Raw genomic sequence first — 17,973 nt, 5'->3', positions numbered from 1 at the left:
CTTTTTTGATCAAATGTATTTTCAAGAAAAAGGAAAACGAACAAAAAAGGAAAGAAATCTAAAAAAGTTTTCTTAGAAAAAAAAAAAGGAAGAGAAAATCATTCAATTTCTAACTGTTTTAAAGAAATTATTTCCAGTTTTCTCAATATCATGGAATTGTTATGGCAAAAATCAAGTTGGCAAATGACATGGCACACATCGGAGGACAGCAAAGCGACTTACTGGCAGGTGGGGTGGCATTGATGAAATCGAAGGAAAGATGATTAGAATGGGAATACATCCAAGGAGGATCCAAATAAATTTCGAAATAAATTGAAATCTATATTTTAGGTATTGAGACTATTTCTAAATAAATTTAAATGTATATTTTAGGTATTGGAGACTATCTCAAATTCTTATTGGGAAAAACATGTTTTCATGGGCTGATTAGAAAATATTTATAAAATGCAATATCATCCTTTCATATTTCAAACCATATCATATGAACTCGAAATATTTATTGTTTTATGTATTTTCATGATAAATCTAGTACCCGGGCATTACCTTATGTAAGTAAAATTTTAACTTAAGCAAATAGTACTTTTGACCTTTAAGTGTATAAAAATAATTAAAAAACTTTAACTTATTGATTAAAGACATAATGAATTGGAACTATAACATGAAGTAATTTCAATGAAAATAATTAAATTATGTCCTTTAGTCTTACCTTTCTCGATGATGTAGATAATTATATTTTTGCATCTTTTTTTTTAAATAAAGTATATATCACAAGATCTTCTTTGATGGATAGTAGGACTTAAAGCAATTTGCAAATTTATTTTTCCACACATGTTATTTAAAGAAATAAACCGATATAGTGAACTTCTTGAGCATAAAAGAAGCTTGAAATTCTACATCTCTATGTACTTGTAAAGTTGTTTTCCAACATATTAAACTTTCAACAATTTTTTTTTTTGTAACATATTTTTGCCAAACCACACACACAAGCAAAAATAAATAAAAGACAATAGATTTTAATGTGGTTCGACAATCAATGTGATCCCTCCCGAGAGTGTATCAACACTCAAGAATCCACTAATCAAACGAGAGAGAAGAATTACAATAGTGAAGACTCTTACTCTTTGTGACCGTACTCCCTAAAAACAAAACTCTAAATCATAAAAGGGTTAAATATATAATAAAAACAAACTCTTCATTCATCAAATATAAAAAACAAATTCAAAGGGGCACTAACCCTTTAAACCATCACAAGTTGACTGGATAGCTTGATCCTTATGAGGTTAGTAAGGAGCTCGATCATGATATTTCTTGTGAAATGCAACAAAATTGATTTAGACTTCATAATCCAACAACATACCATTGGATTAATAAGGGTTCCATTTCTTTTCCCTATAAAATAAAAAAAAAACATTGAGAAATTTGTATGCAAATACTGTTGAAGAAGAACCAGCCTTGAATTAGGGACTGTTAGAGCAGAAACTAAAAGGAAAAACAACCAGTTTGCAAGAACTTCTCTTAGGACCAAAATCAAACAGCTGGTATGCAATCAACCAAGATCAAGAACACAAGAGACTTATCGTGGTTCGATCAACTTGATCTACATCCACACTGATTTCCTGAAGCCTTTATTCAAGTGTGCCAACCAGAGATTACACAAGAATCAAAACAAAGAAATTACAAGCTTTTCCCAAGAACCTTCCTCACCTCTGTTTCTTTCTATCTCAAGATAACCTAAATAGACCTATGGTTATGGATTTGCAAAGCTCTCTTGATTTCTTGCTCTCTGTTCTATACAACTGAATGCCCCCTTTTAGTTTTCCCGAGACTGCACCTTTTATATCAATCACAAGCCTCTAACTAACTAACAAATGCTCCCATCTGTTATTTTCTCAGCCAGCTTTATTGTTTGCTAGTTGAGCTTAGTCAACAGCCTTGCCACTTGTCACTTGATAGTTGGCAAACTCTACAATTACTAATTAGAGAAGATTGTGAAGATTTTGAGATCTCTTTCTTAGTAATGAGTGGTCGAGGTTACACTAATCCATGAAGCTAAGGACTTTACTAAACTTCCTTTGGAGAAATTGATTGGGTCATTGATAACTTATGAAATCACAATAAAGGGCCATCCATAAGAGAGAGACAAGAGAAAGAAAAACTTAGATCTTAAAGCTTCACTATTTATAAATAAATAAAAAAAGGACTAGTAAAGAAGATGAGGACCTTGCATTTATCATAAGAAAGTTTAAGAAGTTCATCAGACTTGAAAAATATAAAGGAAGAAAATTCTATCCAAGGAAGGACTTCCAAAAAAAGGAATACTCTAATGTAGGTAAAGAGAAAATGGACTTCATATGCTACAAGTGTGAGAACCAAACTATATTAGGTTTGATTATCTCATCTACAAAAATGAAGCAAAAAAAAAAAAAAAAAAAAAAAAAAAAAAAAAAAAGAAAAGAAAAGAAAAAGGAAAAAGAATTAGAAAATGACCAATTTAAATAAGTAAAGTAAATCACCCAAAAGAGGGAGAGTGAATTGGGTGTTAAAAAATTTTTAAAAAATAACCAATTAATGGCAAAAGGAACAAGAAATGCTAAACAAGACAATAATTAAGTAAAAGATAAAAGGAAGAGATATACAAATTCTTTTATAGTGATTTCACAATCCACTTATGTCCACTCTCCTCAAACTCCTAACCGAGTGGGAGTCCCATTGCTATTAAGACTTTTAAGGTCAAAGACTTCAACCCTCTTACACTTGAATTACTAGATTCTAAATGCATATTCACAATCTCTTCAAATATACAAGCAACTTGAAGTCTATTCCCTCACAATGAGTAAATAAAGAATGAATTTAATATTTAAAATCCTAAAACAAATTTAGCTTATAATGTAAAAAAAAAAAAAAAAAAAGTTAAGATGCATTTGAAGGTGTACTAAAGGAATTTACAAGTGAGAAATCAATGCACTTTAAATAAGAGTTTGAGAAAAGAGTTTTTTTAACTGAATTAAGAGGACACATTAACTCTTCCTATGTGTCATTCACTTTTTCACATAATTAAGATTATGAAATGTGTTATATGGGATCCATGTAAAGGAGGACTCATCTTATGTTGAAATATTAAATAAATAAATCAATTTAAGTAATTAAAATATATAGTACTGATAATAATAATTATTAATATCAATTTTTGGATAGTTATAAATACAACTATTAAAATAATAATACTTATCTCTAAAAAATTAAGGATAATATCAAAGAGAATTTCTTAACCTTTAGGACCTTTTTAACTTTCAAAACACATTCTCGGACCTTCAAACTTCTATATTTGAAAAAAATTATAGAGTCTGCCTCAATAATTTAAGAAACGAAAACTTGAAGAATAAGTTTGAAAATCCAAAAATGAAGTTTGTAGCATCTTTCATCCAAGATCAAGCATTCACACTTTTATTCAATATTACTCAAATCAAGCTCAGGTCAAGTCAAGATAAAAGGGCCAAATCTAGTCAAGCTTCTTAGTCATTAATTGTAAAAGAAATATATATTACTATACTTATAATTTTATAAATTAAAAAGTTTAATTTGTTTCATATTCTCTATTCAAGTGAAAGTTGTGTGTACAACAATGTATCAAGAGCTATTCTGCAAATTAATAAAGTTTAATTTGTTTCATAGTTTTCTATATAAGAGAAATTTGTGTGTTCACCGATATATCAAGGGTTATCTATATATGTAATTATAAATTTATTTCAATATGATGTCAGGTTTTCTAATAGATGATTTTATTATTTCTTTCTAATAACTATAATATATAAATGTTTTTTATTGTATAAAATGAATAAGGTATGTTGTTATTATCCGCTCATTGTGAAGAAAATAATTTGATGAAATGATATGAAGGTGCAAATATCATTTTAGTCATTTAAACTCTTAGCATGCTCTTACTTTGAGAGGGAGGACAATAATGAGATGAGAGACAAAATGTAAAATCAACCCATAAGAATGCGTTATGCATTTAATTAAAATAGTTTTATGCAAAAATCAAAGCTATTTTGAAATGGGGATACAAAATTCTTTATTTAAGAGAAATTTGTTCGTATGCCAATATATCAAGAGCTATGAATGTAAGTTCAATAATATATAAATGCTTTTATTTTATAACATGTATATTGTATGCTATTATTAGCTATTCATTGCAAAGAAAACAATTAGATGAAAGGATATGAAAGTATCCTGTAATTTGATGAGAGGATTGAAAGTACAAATATCATTTTAGTCATTTATACTCTTAACATGATCTTACTTTGAAAAATAGGACAATAATAAAATGGGCGATATTGTAAAATCAACACACAAAAAAATCTATTATAGATTTAATTATAGTAGTTCCATATGAAAACCAACCATATTATGAAATGGGGATACTAAGAGATGATCATCTCCATCTTATTAAATTTATATATTGAAATGATATTATTGTGAAGCTCGATCATCTATTATAGGAGGAATTTCTTGAACCATAGAGCCGAATGCTTGGGGTATCTTTTTAAGCCATTGTCATAATCAACAAAGACAATACCAAATCTGACAGTGTAACCAGAATTCCATTCATAGTCATCCAATAATGACCATGCAAAATAACCCTTCACATTAACGCCATCCCTACAACAAAAAAAGAAAAAGAAAAATATTAATATGCCATAATTAGCATATGTTTCTTTTATTTTGTGCCATCAAATAATCATAAGGTTGTTATAAATATACTTACTATAGTCAAAATGGAATAATTCAAAAATGAGTAATTGCAAGAACCATAAACACTAGAAAAAAATGTATATCAAAATAATTAAACTCACTTGATCATGGCTAATTGAAGGAACAAAGATGACGGTAGTAGAAATCTATCCTTTGTGGGTCCTTCAACGCCTCTTTAAGTGTTAAGGTATTATTATTGACTTCACTAATGCCTGAAAATAGTTTCAAATATTTATGTTAATTGACTAAAGATGTAATAAGAGAATTCTTTTGAGATATATTTTTCTAAGATAACATGTGACCGAAAAGGAAATTAATAGAAGGTCATTAGCCTTACCATTTTCGGTGATGTAAATAAGTGGATTGTTGTATTTTCTTTTCGTATAGAGTAAAAGACTCCGAATTCCACTAGGATAGACATTAAACCCATTTGAACCAGTCTACAGATACATTTTTCGTACACGTAATTTATAAAAATGAACTAATTAATGATATATCTTTATGCTCTAAAGAGAAATATGCTATGTTATATAGGGGTAACAATTCATATTGGTGAGTCTTATTTTGTATTGTGTTAAAAGCGAAACACTTAACTAAATAAGTCAATCCAAAGGTGACACAAATAATAATCAAGTTAAAATATAAACCTAGAGTACATGCACAACCTAATAAAATATATTAAATAACCTATTTAATCCATTAATAATTAGGTATTGTTTAATAATCCAATTGAATTAGATTTTGTGCAAGTCTATATAATTAACTTTTCAACTTGTATGTTTATGACTCAATTTTGACTTATTTATTCAAAATAAAATTTTATATAAGTCAAATATAGTTTAAATTAGAACTATAATGGATTAATCAATATGATTATTAAATAGGTGATTAATTTGGATAAAATTTATGATATATAGGTCAACCTAAAAATAGCCTATTTATTAAATGAGTTATGTTGGTAAACATAAATTTGACCCAAATACTATTATACTCAATTTAACCCTTGAAAAACATGTTAGATTCCGATTGTGCAGATGAATTATATCAAACTTTTGCCACCCCTAACTACAACTATCTATTCATGCATAATATGACTGTTTTCCTAGTGTTTTAGTAACTTTTTTTTTTTGTCCACATAACGTTGGACTGATGGGGATTCCATTGCGTTGTGCTATCAAACCAAGGAAAAAAAAGAAGAAGAAATGTTAATTACATCGGTTTATAGTGGTCATGAATCAAAATATGAGGAATTGATATAAACTTACTGGTGAGATTAGCAAGAGAATCTGTAGAGTAGCTAACATTAACGGTATTAGCAATAGGAACGTTAGCTGCATAATTTGCAGTGTAGTAATTCAATCCAAGAAAATCAAAGGACCCTTTCACTAGCATAGATTTCTCAGGGGTGAACTTTGGTAGTCGTGGTCCAACAAGTGTGCACATGTTATATGGATAATCGCCATAGGTTAATGGATTCATAAACCTATATATGGACAAACATATAATAATATAATTAGTTTAGTAATTTACCATCAAGAGGCTAATTGTTGTGTATACATGTATATACTAACCATCCCAACATGAAATCTAGGGCTCTTGTGACTGCTTTCTTATCTGCTTTTTGGTCAGAGTAGGGTACCATCCGGTTAGACTCCAATGTTATTCCAATCTTCCCCTTTTGAGTTGCCTACATAGATTACATATTAGCATAACATTTCTAGTTAAGGATTATAGCACTGATAACGATTTTTCCATTCTTAAAGACTCAAAATTTGATTAACAATTGGAAAAACTATTTTAAATTTTGTTACATGTTATGTAATAGTCCAAATGCTAATAAACTTGATATGAATTGCTAGTTTCTTATTAAAAACTTAAGTTTTTAGGTTAGTTAATAACTTAATCTTGTAGTTCACAATTCATTCATAATTCTAAGTATAGATGCACAGACTAATGTACTAGACTATCCGTGAATTTTACTAAAAACCATTGCATACTCACCTGGTATTTATCCTTGTACACTTTTACTGCAGCTGCATGAGAAAGAAGCAGATGGTGGCCTACCAGGTAAGGCTCAATGGCAGAGTTTCCAGCTGTGCATGCTCCATTAACCCACTTAGAGCATCGTCCAGGTGCTAAGGTTCCTTGGTCATAACCACCATTGCTGTAAGTCCATGGCTCGTTGAGGGTGATCCAATACTTCACTCGATCGCCAAACTCCTTAAAGCAAAGCTCCGCAAAGTCCCGAAAGTCATCTCTATTGAACGTATGGTAACATGTTACATACATATCGTGTTCACAAACAAAAAATTTGCCCCACAAATGTGTTTGTATATATACTTAGATATGTAGTTAAAGACTCTTTTGTATATTGTAAATAAAATAGGGTTTGATTTTGCTTACATAATGTGTGGGCTTAAAAGCCACCATACTCATCTTCTAGTACTTGTGGAAGATCCCAGTGAAATATTGTCACGTAGGGTTGTAGACCTGTGGAAAGTGAAACATATATGGAACAAGTTTTTTTTTTTTTTTTTTTTTTAGTGTTTTGATCCAAATATTTCATTTCTTAGATTGAATGTTTGAGTTTGTGTCTTGACTTTTACAACCTCAAGCTTAATTCAATTACGATACTTATAAGGGTACAGTTTTGGAAAAGCCCAAACGTTGGCTTATCCCAAACCCACCTAGTGTTGGGCTCTATCTTAGGTATTAGTCCATCCTAAAATGATGGTTGACATACTACATTTAGGTGCATTAATTTTGTGGGTGTAACTCGAATGAGTTAGATTGGTTGGTGGTCAACCTAAACTTTACCCAAACATGAAAATTATTTATTTAATATCTAAGCTAACCCAATTAATGTTCAATCTAAGTTACCTAACTCAAGTTCAACTTAAGTTTATTTTTCTAAATCTAAGTTAAAAGTTAGATTTGTAATTAGTATTTGGGTTAATGGATAGAGTTAGCTCAAGTTGCAGACACAAATATGACTAGCTAATAATTAATGACCTTTTGATAGTAGTTCATTGATGAGGTTGTTGTAAAAGTTGATACCTTCCTTGTTTACTCCTCCGCTTAGCTTTCCACCTGAGTTACAAAAATTTATATTTGTTCCAATAAAAAATAATTGAATATATGTTACACTCATTGGAATAAAAGATCAATTTATAACTAAGTGATTTGATTATCACATTGGTTGAAAAACTTACTCTCATTTTCTCCTAATCATGTAATGAATAATAATAATAATTATTATTTTTGAGGTCTACTTGAGTAAATAGCCATTCAAGGGTTTCTTTTGGGAGACATTGATATGTCATCCTTAATGCTTTTCAATGGATCAGACAAAATATTGTCCAAGTTAATATTAATTATAATTGGAATCTTTCGGAATTATTATCATTAAACAATATTAACAATGAGCTTGCCTTTTTAGATTTAACCACATTTTAGGTGAATTTAGGTCAACTTTTTAATGTCACACGTTATGATGTTAAGTCTATAAATAATATAATTTAAACTTTGTATGTTTATTGCATTAAGTCTAAAAATAAAATAATATGGATTTTTTTCTTTAATTAACCATTTCTATCACAAAAAAGAGTAATGTCAAAATTGATGATTATTTAATTACATTTTGATCTAAGATCAGTTAATTTATCATTTTTAAATTTTGTTAATTAATAATGATGTCACTTTACTAAAACTTATTTTACTTCAAATATATATTAAAACCTTTGTTGATTGCATTCCACAAATATATACATATAAAAAAAAAAAAAAATCAAAAGTCAATTTTCTCTAAGATACATCTTTTGAGATATGACCATCGTTTCAATTGTCATTAGGTGTGATATCTCTTACTATCAATTTTTTTTATACTTATAAGTGGTGATTTTCTAATGTGCTTAATTAAATATATTGTGATGTTGCGAGAGATGATAGGTTTGAAATAGTTAAGATTTAACCATGACTAGTGGGTTGTGACCTATTATTCAAAAGCTCGTGTCGTGCGTGACCATCCACCAACACATAAGTAATAGACAATATTTACACATGACATGAATTTACTAGTAGTGTTTGTTTCATATTGAATTGTTACAATCAAGGAAGATATGATACAAAGAATTTTTTTAACATAGAAATGAACCGATATGACCTTATTTGCCATTCCACGACACAGGTCATCACCTGAGAGTCATTTCTATGGATTTGTCTCTTCTATTATCTAGTCAAAATTATGCTTATTCAAATTGGGGTTGGAAACTTCACTAGTCAAAGAATCAACTTCAATGTGGAAAAGGGACAATAATCTTTTCCTTTTCTTTTCTAGCTTATTTCTTTTTAAAATCAACTTCTTTGTTGTGTGGGAAAAAAATAAAATTAATTAATTAGTAAATATCATAATTCTTCTAACATTTTTATATATTATTAAGAAATCTGAGCAACAAATTTAATAATTTATAAAAATATTGAAACAACAAACTTACGAGGCAATACTCTAGACCAAGATATCGAGAATATGAAAGCATCCAATCCCAATTCCTTCATTGTATGCACATCTTCTTATTCAATTCAAATATATTATTGATAAATATCACCAAAATTTTTATAACATTGACAAGAGGAAAATGAAAAAGAAAAGATAATATGAGGAATTCCATACCTTATACCGATGATAGAAATCATCTGCAACATCACCATTGCTATCATTTGTTATCCTTTCTATATTTGTCAACATAAAAAATTTAATTATTTTCTACGATTTCAAAATCATATCGATCATTGAATTATAAAAGTTATCAAATCACAATTCACTAGTTGAATCGAGGTTGAATCACAACTCAACATGATTTTATAAAATTATAATTTATATGTTCTTAATTAAAAGTATATAATTAAAAAAATTAGAAATATTTCATCTTTCTATCTTTAATATATACAAATTAAATTATAATAAGGATAAAATATAAATTTACTAAAATTTCTAATTTGACTAAATAGCATAAACATAGTATTTATAATTTACTAGTAAGAAGACATATTTTAACATCAAATAAATTTTATCATTTAATTTTATTCAATATATTATGTCATTTTATTATCTTAAAAATTATTAAAGTAAAAAACCAACCATTCAAACAGGTGACCTCAGGTCTAATATGTAGAGTAACTTAATAGCTAAATTAAACTGGTTGCATGGCTGGTAGATGGGACCAATGCCTTCGATCTGATTTAAAAAAGAAACCATAAAATTTATAGTTTAATATAATTTTTGTGCCACCACCACGTATCCATCATTGAGAGAACCCATTAAAAAAAACCATAAAATCATAAATGGGGTGGCAGTGTTATACCTCATTTATAGCTGTTCTAATGTTTTCTTTCCCACTGGATGTGCTTAGTATCTCTTTGAAGAGATCATCATTATTTTGGATTTAGTTTTAAAACTCAAATGTTAGCCTAAACCCTCAAGCTTAAATCCAAACACAATCATTATGTGTTAATAAAAGTCATGAAAATTAATTAACTCAAATAGAGACCTGGGTATTTATGACTGAAAGTATCCCATATACTGGGACCTCTGCCACCTTCTTTTGCTCCACCTTCGTACTGAAAAATCCATGCACAGAACACATTCATTTATATTAAAAATAAGAATATGATATGATATAGAATATGTAGTATACCATACTTCAAATTTGAATATTTGAAATTCATGAAAAAAAAATGAATTTATGTGAAATATGTACAAATTAAATTAAAATTAATCTATATAAATTCACAAAAATGTCTCCCTACCTGATAAGAAGCCGAGGCTGTTCCAAAAATGAAACCGGCCTGAAAACTACTCCGATTGAAGGAGGCAGCAACCACTGGCTCAGTCCAAGCCACTGAGCCAACCAAGATCAGTAGGCCTAGGAGCAATGAGCACTGATGAGCTGCCATGAGAAGCTGTGGTTTGAAGGTTCATCTTCACTCCCTTTATATAGATCTATATAGAGGAAATCAACCAATTGATGACATGACATTTTTTTACTATAAAATAAGGTTTATATATATATATATATATATATATATATATATATATATATATATATATATATATATATATATCTGAATCATTCAGTTAAGAAAACGTGATGGGATGACTATGACGATATGATAAATATTAGTATTTCCAAGAAAACTTGTCTTGGAGTTATTGACGTGAGTTGTTGAAGGAGCAATTATAGAAATAAAAATATTCTAGTTACCAAGTTAGTTTTATTTGATTGTAAATCATCCAAGATTATAGCCTAGATTAGTGTGATTAGTTTCTTCCAAATTAACTTAATGTACAGGTTATATATAGCCCTCATCTGTTGTATCTTTATATATAGAAGAATACCATTTTTCTTCTTCTCAACATAGTATCAGAGCAGAGATTCTAGGGCCATAGAATTTCTGAAAAAAAAAACAAGAAAGAGGAAAATGGAAACACCTCCTACTGGGGTGGAAAAACACGAAGGGGAGAATTCAATTCTCGCTGATCTTACGACAAGAATGACACAAGTACTAAACCACAACCAAACTCAGAACCAGATCACAACTCATGAACCTGCTACACAGATTGGAATCAAGTTAGATGGCACCAATTATGCATTATGGTCCCAAATTGTCGAGATGTATATCTCAAGTAAAGACAAGTTGGGATACATAAATGGAGATCTTCCATAGCCTCTACAAACAGATCCTGCAATCAGAAAATGGAGAACCGAAAACGCAGTGGTGAAGGGATGACTGATCAATTCTATGGATCTAAAGTTAGTCAATAACTTTATCAGATTCTCAACGGCTAAGGTTGTTTGGGATAATATTGCTATTATGTACTTTGATGGCATTGATACATCACAAGCATATGATCTCAAAAGAAGAGTAACCAGACTCAAACAAGAAGGAGGATCTATCGAGACATACTACAACAATCTCCAAGGCTTGTGGAGAGAAATCGACTTTCATCGACCAAATCCTATGGAATGTGATATTGATATACAAAAATATAACTCTATTTTGCAGGAGGATAGAGTCTACACCTTCTTAGATGGACTTGATGATCGGCTTGACAAGATCCGAGCAGATGTGCTGCAGATACAACCATTCCTAACAGTGGAACAAGCTTATGCACAAGTTCGAAGAGAGGATTTGAGGCAATCCGTAATGATGATGAATGAAGATACCATATTTGGTGGTGCTATGCTTTCAAGAGGAGGGCATAAACCTCAACACCAATTATCTTTTCAAACGCCATCAAATGGAAAGCCTAACACAACCACAAAACCAAAGTCACAAGGGAAAAGAGGAGGCTGCACACAGTGTGGGAATACAAAACACACCAAAAAAAACATGCTTCAAACTACATGGTTATCCAGATTGGTGGCATGAACTCAAGGCAAAGAAAAAGCGTGAAGCAAGTGGAGGCAACAATCCTAGTCATGCAGCTCTTATGAGCGTAGAGCCTCAACTATCTCTCGTACCACAACAAGAATCTTCTATCTCCACTAGTGAACAGATTGCTCAGAATGACTCAGGTAACCAAGGTTATGTTTTTTCTTGCTTGAAAATGGGGAACCCTGATGGCTGGATCATTGACTCTGGGGCAACGGACCACATGACCTTTGATCCTTGTGACTTCTCTAAAGCCACCCAACCAAAACGAATATGCATCGCCAATGCTAATGGAGTAACATATCCAGTAACAGGGGCTGGAACAGTGGCTCTTTCTCTTTCTTTTTCATTACCAAATACCTTACTAGTTCCATCACTTTCCAATAAATTGTTATCTATTGGACAAGTGACTGAGGAATTGAATTGTTGTGCTATAATGTATCCTAACTTCTGTTTGTTTCAGGATATTCTCACCAAGAAGATTATTGGTCGTGGTACTAAAAGGGAAGGGTTGTATTACATGGATGATTTTAGTTATGGTTGAGCAAATAATATGCATTCTGCTAGAGTTAAGGAAACACATATTTGGTTATGGCATAATCGGTTGGGGCATCCCTCATTTTGATATTTGAGATGTTTATTTCCAGATTTATTTACGAAGTTTAATGAGTCAGATTTTAAGTGTGAAGCTTGTATTCAAGCTAAGAGTCATCGGGTACCTTATTCAATCAGTTTGAATAAATGTGACACTCATTTTTTGATTGTTCATTATGACGTTTGGGGCCTTGCTCCTATTACTATTTCTTCTGGTGTTCGCTAGTTTGTAACCTTTGTCGATGATTGTACACGAATGACTTGGCTTTATTTGATGAAAAATAAACATGAAGTGTTTGAAATATTTCGATCATTTCATAATATGATTCGAACACAATTTTCTGCTAAACTTCAAATTCTTCGATCTGATAACGGTGGGGAATATGATAATGCACAATTTCACAGATACTTTCAGGAACATGGTTTGCATCATGAGGCATCTTGTTCTCAAACACCGCAATAGAACGGTGTTGCAGAGTGCAAGAATAGACACATATTGGAAATCACTCGAGCTCTCTTGACTGTTGCTTATGTCCCTAAACGATTTTGGCCAGATGCAGCAATGACTGTTGTATACTTAATGAACCGATTGCCATCACGAGTTTTGCACTACAAAACTCCTCTTCAAGTTCTTGCACAACATGTGACATTACCATCAGTTCTAATGCTTTCTCCAAGAAAGTTTGGTTGTGTTACATATGTTCATATACACAAGAATCAACGGACAAAGCTTGATCCATGTGTTGTCCATTGTGTTTTTCTTGGCTATGTAGCTCACAAGAAAGGATACTGATGTTACAATCCAACTACAAGGCTACTCTATACCACCATGGATGTCACCTTTATTGAATCAGAGAATTTCTTCACTTCTCAATCTTCCCGCTCCTCTCTTTAGGGGAAGATGATGAGTGAAGAGCAGAATTGGGAAAATTGCCCAGGCTTCAAAGAAAATTCAAATGATATAAGGGAGGTTCAACTAAGAGAACCAATGGCAATACTGATAGATCAAAGAGGAGAAGTTGAAAATGCTGAGCGTGTCGAAGCAGAGATCGAACAACAACCAACAAGAGTAGATCAAAATGGAAAAGTTACGGAAATTGAAAGTGAACAACCCTTCCATGACCTGACAGTACCACAATTAGACCAATCTCCCGAGAATATTCCTAAGGTACAAGTTCTAAACTCTCCTCACAATATTTCTGCTGACTATAAACTACCTTTCAAGCATAACCGCGGGCAACCACCAAACCGCTATTCACCCGATCATGGAACGAGCAAGTCAAAGTACCCAATTGCCAACCATATCTCAACTCAAAAATTGTCTGAACCTCTCCAGGCATTGGTTTATAAATTATCTATAGATGGTGTTCCTGATACAGTGAGTGAAGCCATGAATAATCCCAAATGGATCCAAGCGATAGAGGAAGAGATGAAAGCATTACAGAAAAATGATACTTGGGCGCTTGTGCCATTACCTGAGGGGAAGAAAACCGTGGGATGTTGATGAGTGTTCTCTGTCAAACACAAAGCAGATGGATCAGTTGAAAGATATAAAACAAGGCTCGTTGCGAAGGGATATACTAAGACATATGGGGTAGATTATCAAGAAACTTTCTCACCTGTAGCAAAATTAAATACTGTGAGAGTACTAATCTCTCTTGCTGCAAACTTGGACTAGCCGTTGCACCAATTTGATGTCAAAAATGTCTTTCTCCATGGGGATCTTGAAGAGGAGGTGTACATGGACATTCCACCGGGTTTTGTTTCTTCGACACAAGGGAAGGTAGTTTGCAAGTTACAAAAGGCGTTATACAGATTGAAACAGTCTCCTAGAGCATGGTTTGGACGATTTAGCCTTGTCATGAGAAAGCACAGTTTCAAGCAAAGTAATTCAGATCATACTCTTTTCTTGAAGCACTAACGGGGAAAGATAACAACTCTAATAATCTATGTTGATGATATGATAATTATAGGAAATGACGAGGAAGAAATCTCTAAATTACAAGAGCATTTAGCAACTGAATTTGAAGTGAAAAATCTTGGAGGGTTGAAGTATTTTTTGGGGATTGAAGTAGCTTGATCAAAACAAGGCATATTTCTATCCCAAAGGAAGTACGTGCTTGACTTGTTGTTTGAAACTGGAATGCTTGATTATAGACCTACTGATACACTAGTTGTTCAAAACCATGGCTTGGGAGAATTTCCTAACCAGACCCCCACCAATAAAGAAAGGTATCAACGCCTTGTGGGAAAGCTGATATATTTATCTCACACACGACCTGATATTGCTTATGTGGTGAGCTTGGTGAGTCAATTCATGCAGTGGTTCGTATTTTACGGTACTTGAAGTCTTCTCCAGGAAGAGGACTGATGTTCACGAAAAACCAACATTTACACATTGACGGCTATACGAACGCAGACTGGGCAGGGAACATTACTGACATAAAATCTACATCGGGCTACTTCACATTTGTGGGAGGTAATCTGGTCACTTGGAGGAGTAAAAAACAGAAGGTAGTTGCTTTATCTAGTGCAGAGGTTGAGTTTAGAGGCATAGCTAAAGGATTGTGTGAGCTACTTTGGTTAAAAAGATCATTAGAGGAAATTGAGTGTTCATCTTAGGATACAATGTACTTGTTTTGTGATAATAAAGCAGCCATAGCAATCGCGCACAACCCAGTTCAACATGACCGCACCAAACATGTTGAAGTGGATCGACATTTTATCAAGTAGAAGCTCGAAGACAAGGTCATTCAGTTTCCTTTTGTGAAGTCAGAAGATCAACGAGCAGATATTCTTACAAAGGCTATCTCTAGCAAAATATTTCACAACTCACTTGACAAATTGGGCATTGATGATATCTATGCACCAACTTGAGGGGGAGTATTGACATGAGTTGTTGAAGGAGCAATTATAGAAATAAAAATATCCTAGTTACCAAGTTAGTTTAATTTGATTGTAAATCATCCAAGATTGTAGCCTAGATTAGTGTGATTAGTTTCTTCCAAATTAACTTCATGTACAGGTTATATATAGCCCTCATCTCTTGTATCTTTTATATATAGAACAAACGCATGAGTAGGAGAGCACTCATCTTGAGTGGGTGTGATGTCATTAATACAGATATAACAACAAAAAACTTGTCCTTCAGTTAACCGTATTTTACACCATCTAGGTGATTGCTAATTTTCAGTATCTTATGTCTACTACTCCTAAGCTATAGGTAATGTAAAATATATACATTTGCATACAACAATCAATGATTTATTAATATGAATAATTGAAAGTTGGAGAGTTGATTTATTTGTTTAAGACCGCATGAATCACTCTTGATTAAGATAATGAAGAAGGGAGCAGCTTTTATTGAAATATACGTATGGATGTTTCTTCAAATATACGTAAGACGATCTTTTAGTCATCCTGCTGTAAATATTTGAATATCACTACTGAAAGGAACCAGATTGAGGCCAAGCATACTTAATTTGAAAGTGTCAAAGGAGGAGATGATGAAAGTTAAGAAGGTGACTCAGCTAACATTTGTTGAGTCCAAGTCTTGATAAATTGGAGTTTCAGATTCATGATTTTCCGTAGAACCTTTGATACCATCAAACAATCTAGAAACTTAAATTATTAGGCAGAATGATCAATAACATACATTAAGTTTATTTAAACTACAACCTTAACATTTAATTAGGGTAAAATTAATGGTATAAAATTGTTATCATATACGTGTTGAAGTTTTAACCTAAGTCTATATGATATAAATTGTTGGCTTGTTACTTAAAAATTAAGAGTTTATTTGACAATATTTTTGAAAAAGGCTGTAAAAATATTTTTTTTGAAAATGTTTCTTAAAAACATTTTTTTAGCATAATTCTTACAAAAAAAAAAGGTTTTATGAACAAAATTTTGTTTGAGAATTCACATAGGAAAAATAATTTTTTGGCAATACTTCTTAAAGAATTTTTTTAGCATAGTTCTTAAAATAAAATTTTGTTTCAGAATTCTAATATGAAAAATAATTTTTTCAATTAATTTATTCTCTCTGTAAATAACACTTATATCTATAATTAAAAAAATTCCTAAAATATTCTTCATATCTTTTATTGTTTCTCAAATATTTTACAAAAAACACTAAAAAAACATGTTTTTTAGAATGAATTCTCAAAGAAATAATTTTCAATAAAAAATTTCAAATATGTTTCTAAATTAGAAAACTATTTTAAAAAAAAAAAAAAATAAAAAAAAATAAAAATAGTTCCTAAATAAATTCTAAGCTTTGAAGCTAAATACGTCATACAAGTGACTTATCCACCATTTGAGAGTAGTGAGTTAAAGAGCTTGACCCAACAATTCACAAGGTGACTCAGAGTCATATCAAAAGTATTATCCATATTATGGATAAGGTAAGAATATAAAGCTAAGAAACGTCAAAGTTTGCATGATGAAGATTAACTCATCAAGGGTTGAACATTTTTTTAAGGTTAATTTCACGTAAAACTAGGTTGGGCTAAATTAGGAATACATATGATCATTTAAGGCACCAAAACTCATCCAAGTTAAATCAAATTGTTTTGTATCTTTTCAAAAAATGGATGAAGTACCTTTGCAAATAAAACCATATTAAAATTAGGTACTTTATATTAAAATTAGGCACTTCATATTAAAATTAGCTAATTCATATTTAAAAGGTTTTCAACATCATAAGGATATATTTTTTTTTATATAGCTAAAAAGTGAAGATTTTTAGTAATCAAGAAGCATATGGGAAATGGTGAATTGCCCAATTCATCAATTAGGGAGGTTTTGGTAAAGAGACAAGGCAATGACTACAGATTGAGCAACTAGTCATCCGATCAAGTTATCTCTTTCTCAACAGTCACTTGTTATACTTTGTACTTCCAATGGCTAGTTAAGTTGTCGATTGCTTGATCAATTGGTATAGTACAAAATGTGCCTAACTATTATTTCCACATTGAAACTTCTATTTAAAACTCTTCGGGCACATTTATGAATGAGAGGAATCTTGAGAAATTATTGTTAAATCATTTATTTGAGTTTTAAAAAGTATTTGAGGATATAATTAATTACTTTTACTTATTCATACTTAATGTATCTTTAATCCTAGTTTCTTTGTAAAGGTTAAATGAGGTCTACTCCAAGTGTAAAAGTTTGAAAACTTTGGCTTAAAAGCCT

General features: G+C 31.2%; 1 pseudogene; it reads right to left on the bottom strand.

Annotated features, from left to right (window-relative positions):
- Nucleotides 1–4,493: 4,493 nt before the first annotated feature.
- LOC117927514 lies at nucleotides 4,494–10,704 on the bottom strand (annotated as a pseudogene).
- Nucleotides 10,705–17,973: the final 7,269 nt, after the last annotated feature.

Source organism: Vitis riparia, chromosome 13 (genome assembly GCF_004353265.1).
Source record: "Vitis riparia cultivar Riparia Gloire de Montpellier isolate 1030 chromosome 13, EGFV_Vit.rip_1.0, whole genome shotgun sequence".
In the NCBI taxonomy this organism is placed as follows: domain Eukaryota; kingdom Viridiplantae; phylum Streptophyta; class Magnoliopsida; order Vitales; family Vitaceae; genus Vitis; species Vitis riparia.
Note: the sequence above shows the minus strand (reverse complement) of the source record. Positions and strands in the feature narration are given on the sequence as shown.